The sequence below is a fragment of the Brassica napus genome, unplaced genomic scaffold (assembly GCF_020379485.1).
Source record: "Brassica napus cultivar Da-Ae unplaced genomic scaffold, Da-Ae ScsIHWf_3140;HRSCAF=3959, whole genome shotgun sequence".
Taxonomy (NCBI): domain Eukaryota; kingdom Viridiplantae; phylum Streptophyta; class Magnoliopsida; order Brassicales; family Brassicaceae; genus Brassica; species Brassica napus.
The window spans coordinates 1-7,500 of NW_026016362.1; the positions used below are offsets into that span (position 1 = coordinate 1).

General features: G+C 32.4%; 1 protein-coding gene and 2 non-coding genes across 3 annotated transcripts in view; 2 read left to right on the forward strand and 1 right to left on the reverse strand.

The window, feature by feature from the left end:
- The first annotated feature begins 2,135 nt into the window (after window positions 1-2,135).
- LOC125603282 (photosystem II CP43 reaction center protein-like) overlaps window positions 2,136-7,500 on the forward strand; it is a 9,224-nt gene continuing 3,859 nt past the window's right edge. Inside the window, 1 exon segment of the mRNA XM_048774400.1 lies at window positions 2,136-7,500. This exon segment is cut by the window's right edge and continues 2,335 nt beyond it. The gene's annotated coding sequence lies outside the window, so the exon portion shown is untranslated.
- On the forward strand, window positions 3,930-4,000 carry TRNAC-GCA. The gene has a single exon. It is a non-coding gene; the product is annotated as a tRNA-Cys (tRNA).
- TRNAD-GUC lies at window positions 6,352-6,425 on the reverse strand. The gene has a single exon. It is a non-coding gene; the product is annotated as a tRNA-Asp (tRNA).

Below are 7,500 nucleotides of genomic sequence, written 5' to 3' on the forward strand. Positions count from 1 at the left end.
TTTTGCAAGCAGAGTCTCGCGAAACTTCCCTCTTTTCCTTCAATTACATCTGAAAATGACTTGTAAACCTTATATGACCATCCCTCATGGGTTGTCCACGGATTCCATTATCAAGAAGTGTATCCACGGCTTCTTGTACCAATTTTTCCTGACACATTACTAATTCCCCTGGTGTAGATCTACTTGTTGTTAATAGATCAGTAAGAGTATGTTCCGATAGATAAACTCTTCTATAGAGTTCATTAATATCTGAACTCATCAGTTTACCCCTTCTATCTGAATGATGGGTCTCAACTCGGGAGGCAGAACCGGTAAGAGACATAAAATCATCCATTCCGGTTCTATATTTGTTCGAATAAAATGCTTAGCTAATTCCATACGTCTAACTAAAAAATCTTTTCTTCTTACAATTTTTCGATCTTCCCATTCATTCCCCGTGGGACCTTCTTCTCCTAATTGTTTCCATTCTACCAACGAATTTTCTATAATAATTCGCAAATCTAAATCGGCTAATTGTTCTCGGATAGCACCCGCCCCAGTAGAAATTTCTCGATTTCTAAATATATCGAAACCTTGAGTAGTAAAAAAAAGTGGGATGCTGTATTTCCAGGATTGAATTTCATATTCAAATGAACCTCGTAATCGTAAGAAAGTAGGTTTTTTCGTTATGGGCCTAGCAAAAGAAAAATTGGGATAGGGTCCACTATATGATCTCCCCCCCTCAAAACCGGACATGAAAGTTTCCTCTCATCCGGCTCAAGTAGTTATATCAAATAAAGATAAAGAAAGGGGTCGCACTTTCCAATTGTATTTTATAAAATCAAGTGAAAACCCAAAAAGAATCTACGCCTTACTCAAGTTCTCAGTGCAAACCAACCACCATTTCATTGATTCAATTAATTCTTCTTTGATTTCTATTTAGATTCTTTAGTGAATTCAAAATTACGACAGAAAAAAATGTCAAATTCTTGAGTAGTCTACTTCCCTTCGAATGCCGGAATACTTTTTACCTTAAGTGAAAGGAATGCCTTAGAATTCATACGGGATTTATTTGTCTATGTATTGTTCCATTCGATCTTTTAGGTCCTGCGTTACCTCGATGGTTATGCCACAATATTCTTAAAGCTTATATGCGATGTATAGACTTCTCCAACCATGACATATTTGTTTACTTCAATAAAAAAACCAAATTTCTTTTCGTTTAGAAAGATAAGGGAATGCTTAATTCGACAAAAAAAAGGTCTTCTTTTCACGAGGTACGACTATCAATTTGAAGTACTTTTTTTTTACTGAATCGACCATAGACCAATCGCCCTTGTTATTTGGGAGTATTGAATACACCCACAAGTCTGAGCTTCATGTTACTCTTTTCAAGAGACATGTCAGATCGAGGGCATCCCAAATTGATTGAAGGGGATGAGAGTTTATCATTCTTAAAAATAAAAATTTCGATCAAATCACACATCGCAGTATACTAGACCTTCTAATTCTTTAAGAGGTTTATCTAAAAGATTCGCAATATAACTAGGAAGACGTTTCAAATACCATACATGAGTTACAGGACATGTCAGTTTTATGTATCCCATTTGATATCTTCGTATCCGAGAATCAACAAATTCAACTCCACATTGTTCACAAAATTGCGAGTCTTCTTTTTCATCTCCGATCACTCGATAATTTCCACAAGCGCAAATTCCACTCTTTATAGGCCCAAAAATCCTTTCACAAAATAATCCATCTTTTTCCGGTTTATTGGTTTTGTAATGAAAAGTATAGGGTTTTGTCACCTCTCCAACTATCTCTCCATTAGGTATTTTTTAGTGGCCCAAGCACTTATTTGCTGAGGAGAAACTAATCCAATTCGGAGTTGTTGATGTTTATACCGATCGATCATATAAGAAATTTTGTGATTCATTCCGATTAAACTTCCTTCCTATTAATCTGGAAATTCTTCTCAGATACAAGGAAATGATTCAGTTCCAGAGCCAAAGATCGTAGTTCTCGAACAAGTAATCGAAAAGATTCTGGAGCATCTTCTGGTTTAGGTATTGTTCCTCCAATGATAGTGGTACCAAGTACTTCTTGGCGAGCTCTAATATGATCAGATTTATAAGTAAGCATCTCTTGTAGGATCCCCACCTACACAAGAAAATTGTTGATAAAACTCCAAAATAGCATTTTCTTTTGACCCAATTTTTTTTTCTCCTTATCGGTTAAGAAAGATAAGAAAATTTCAGGGTAGCAAACATTCTCTAGAATTTCTCTTAGATTCGAACCCATAGCTGATGATAGAACTAGAATAGATATTTTCTGTTTCCTACTCACACGAGCCCATATTCTTGCTTTTTTATCAATCTCTAATTCTAGCCTGCCCCCCCAATCTGATATTATGGTGCCGGTATAGACCGAAATCCCGTTATGATCCAATTCTGACTGGTAATAGATACCAGGACTTTGTAATATTTGATTGATCACAACTCGGTATATTCCGTTTACTATAGAAGTTCCAAGGGAATTCATTAAAGGAATGTTTCCAATAAAAATTCTTTGTTCTTGCATATTCCTATTGGTTTTCCAAATTAATCCCGCGGATACATATAATTCAGAAGAATATGTAAGTAATTCATAGACAGCATCTCGTTCTTTTATCAGAGGTTCTACCAATTGATATGTTTCCACAAATAATTGAAATTCAATTTCGTGATCTATATCTTCAATTTTTGGAAATTGCGAAAGTTCTTCTATTAAACCCTGATCAATAAACCGATAAAACCCTTCAAATTGTATCTGATTAAATCCGGGTATTGTAGATGTTCCCTCTTTTCCATCCCCGAGCATCTTTTTTGAATTTATCATTTATCCGTTTATTTTAAAAATCCCATATCTCATTCTTCACCGAATCATATAGATAGAATTCGATCTAGCAATAATGGAATTTCTATTCTGTTTACTGAATCACATGAAATTTTATCCAACTCCAAGATATATGGAATGTATGAAATCCGTATGAACGGAGACTAGATTCAATTGGAATTTTTTTTATAAGAAAGAGATCCGAATGGAACAGAATTTAGAAATACCGCTGGAACTTATGGAGTTTTGTAACGACTAGAAAAAAAGTAATTTCATTTTCACCTATGATATTACATATTCCAATTCGATCGCATACCATAAAAAACGGTATTCATGATAGGATCTGTTCGAGCAGATAAACATATAAGAAATAGAAAACTTTTTTTTAAACACTTTACTTTTTCATGTATTTGTATTTCATTGTTCAAAAAAATAGTTGCAGAAAAAAGATGGATTTTTACCTATTTTGAATAGAATATTTAGAATATCATTGAATTGAAGTAGGTAAGAAAACGTATGTTTTTTTATTTATTAATTTTAATTATTATTAAAATAAAAAAGAATGCACAGGTATATATATATGTCTCTTTTTCTTCTTTTATTGTGGTACAGTTCTATTTGGAACAGCACATGCTGTGCTCTACCAAAAATTAAAAATTTTTTTCAATGTATTCAATGAAAAATTTCAATACAAAAATTTATTGAGAATTACTCCTCAAAAGCATCCCTAGAGAGATAAAATACCCCATTATAGAGCTATACAAGGTAACGTATGTTCTGATTCTGGGGTTTACATATACTCATTATTAGTGTTATAATTCAAATGGAAGAAGATTTCTTTTTAATTGAAAAAACTCAAAATAGATTAGTTATAAATCTATTTCTAATGATTTTCTTATCTTATATTATTAGAAATAAAAAATGTAAATTTGAATTCAAAAAAGGTCATGAATTTACAGTCAATAGTTAATGGTTCTGATTTGTACTAGATTCTATATTTTGTGACTGAAAATCTATATTTTTTTCGGAGTTGAAAAAAAAACAAGAGAAAATTTGAATCTAGTACAAATCATTTTGGCGGCATGGCCGAGTGGTAAGGCGGGGGACTGCAAATCCTTTTTCCCCAGTTCAAATCCGGGTGCCGCCTCAACAGGAGACTTGAAATCTCCTGTTATAAAACTATAACAAACGTAGGAAAAGACTCTTGATACTTTCTTTTCGTGATTCTAAGCCCCTGGCTCTCGAGGTTCTATTCTCTAACCTAAAGTTTTACCTATCAGATTAGAGGAAAACTAAAACGAGTGGAGGGAAATCCATTAGATTGGATAGGCAGAGAGGGAATTAAATTAATAGTTTTGGAAAGGATCTAAGATACTTTGGATATAGACTCATGAAAGTGTCGGAATGCTCAGACATTCAATCAATATTAGATTAGATGAAGAATTGCCTTTCGTTTTACTTCAAATAAAAATAAAAAACGATAAAAGAAAGAAAAAAGATTATTCTTTCTACATATGAGTCAGATTTTTTGGATACTTCGAAAAGTATCTGTTTACTTGTGTTTACATCTTGTCGATTCTACTAGAAATTCTATAATTAAGAATAACTCAGTATAAGATAAGTGGATTTTTTGGAGTAGTTCATCAATGGTGACCAAATATCTCTCCCTTTTTTTGACTCTGCACCAGTGATTTCACTATTATTAGTGAACAATAATGGAAAAGTTTCTTCATATTCATAGGGGACAGAATTCACATGGATATAGTAAGTCTCGCATGGGCTGGTTTAATGGTAGTTTTTACATTTTCCCTCTCTCTCGTAGTGTGGGGAAGAAGTGGACTCTAGAAGTACTCCTAATTGCGATAATAATCAAACTCTATCAACCTGTATCAATTGTTTTAGTTTTCTAGACCGGCCGGCAATTTTTTTTAAGATCTTTTTTTAGAAATTGGATTTATGTTTTGTTTTATTGACTCATTTTATTTTTTGATATCAGAGTTTATACCGTTAACCATTCATGGGATAACCCCCTTTCGAAATCTCAAGAGGTTTCCATCGAATTCGGATTATCCGTATTAAATGGATCAAACAAACAAATGAAATTGAGAAAGTATGTACATAGATTTCATATTCTATATTAATTTATATTTACATTTATAAAGAAAAAGAGAGATATGGGTGGATTCCTTTATATTAAGATATTTCACTTGTATCTTTATACATTACAATAACCATAATGGCTAGTATGGTAGAAAGAGATCTCTTTCTACCATACTAGCGGGCCCCTTAGGATACTACTGAATCTAATGCATTCCTTTCATTTAAGACGAGAAATTGACATCCTTTTTTGTCATTGATAGTCAAATTGTATTCAAATTAATTATTTTGACTAACCGTTTTTACGTAAATTATAAGCAAAAAAGCAGTAGGAACGAGAATGAAGAGTGCAGTAGCAATAAATGCAAGAATATTGACTTCCATAATTAAATCGTTTATTATTTATTTTTTTTTCTTTGGAATATCTCGGGATTTAATCCCATAGAGATGAGAAATCTTTCGCTTGTAAACTCACTCAGATGAATTAGATTTCGATGATATCGAATGAAAGAAATATCATGAATAACAATATCGGAGCTATAAAATCGATTCATCGTCAAGAATTTAATAGTATAACATAGGAAGATCTTTTATCCACACCGAATACATAATGAGATTCCTGATCCAATAAAAAACTATTTATTTATGATTCTTTTTCACCGCTTTCTTTTCTACAACCTAGTACTTTCCTTGTACAATCATCTGATGAAATATCATAAAAAACCTTTTATACTTCGATTGTTTATAAAAAGAGTTTCTAAAGAACCTTAAATAAACAATAGAAATCAAATAGAGAAAACAAGTACGAAATTTCAATTTGAAATTTTCAAAATTTTGTTTTTGTAAGGGTCTATGATCTTTTTGTAAAACAAAGGAAATGTGATAAAGACGAGTCCCGAAAAAAAAAAACGAAAATATTCCAAAAAATTAACTATATTAAATTTTCTTACGAGTTTTTCTTCGACATCGACTCTAATCTTTAAAAAGAGCATATTCATTAGGGAAGACTAATTTGATCTTTTTTTTTGAAACATCCTCTTTACTTGGTTGGATTCGAACTATTTTCACTTCCTTGACTTCATAGAAACAAAAGTATATATAGGTACTCTTGGCAAACGTATTATACGCTATCCTATTTTATTTTCCTACACGAGTTAATGGGAGATTAATTGACAAAAAGAGGAAACCCCATACAGTATCTCGTTCTTGAAGTGGTGAATGCTCTCAATAATTATAATTATACTAATTTACATATGTCTTTAAATTGGTGCAAAAGAAATACCCCTTTCTTTTGCTTGATGAAAAAAGAAAAATAAAACAAAAAGATAACCGAAACCATTTTGATCCCCTTGCCCAGAAACAAAAAGGGGAGTTTATGTCTTTTTTTTTAATTGAATCCGCCGGGACTGACGGGGCTCGAACCCGCAGCTTCCGCCTTGACAGGGCGGTGCTCTGACCAATTGAACTACAATCCCATGGAAATAAAGCGGGTAGCTTACATATTCCTTCTTATGATTTCATCATAATCATTTCAATTTTAGATTCAAATTAGTGTTTTGTAACAAAGAAAATCACAAGTAATATATTGATATCTATATGGATATCACTAAAGTGATATCAAGGCCGATTACTAGTAATCCTTGCATTATTCTAAAATCGATTGATAATCTATTTTTTATTGTAATTTTTTATGGAAACAAAAAGTAACGAGCCACAAGAAATAAAGAAAAAAGTAAAGTCGAAATATACCCAGATATTTGACTTTTTTCTTACCCTTCTCTGTCAATTATGCAAAACAAAAAAGGTTATGTAGACAGCGAATTATTGGGCCGAGCTGGATTTGAACCAGCGTAGACATATTGCCAACGAATTTACAGTCCGTCCCCATTAACCGCTCGGGCATCGACCCAGGAAGAATCTATTCGAACTTTATGGATAATCCATGATCAACTTCCTTTCGTAGTACCCTACCCCCAGGGGAAGTCGAATCCCCGCTGCCTCCTTGAAAGAGAGATGTCCTGAACCACTAGACGATGGGGGCATACTTGCTCAACCGCCATCATACTATGATCATAGTATGATCAGTTTTTAAAATTGTCAATATAATCAAATGGTATGACTAGCTTATAAGATTTTTTATTTTTTTCTATAGCATTCTATATCATTTTTTTATTTTACATTTATATTCATATTCTAATCACAATTCTATAAAAAAAATCGATATATTTTCTTTTTATATTTGAAGTGGAAATATGAAAAAAAAAAAAAATCGAAAAAAAGTCTAGTATAAAATCTTTTAAAGAAGTGATTGGTCTGACAGAAAAAAAATAAAAAAGAGGGTTAAGTTTCGTTTTTTTTACTTTACTTAATAGATTGCCTCATCTCATTGTTAAGAAATAGTAGTGTCCCTATCTAACACTAACCCAAGAAAGTCAGACAGAATCCATCTTTCTTCCCTAATTAGACGATGGATTGATAAGTTAAGTTATCGATTCTCGCTTCTAGTTGCGAAATGAGCTACTAACCACTATGCGTCTATTGTATATATAT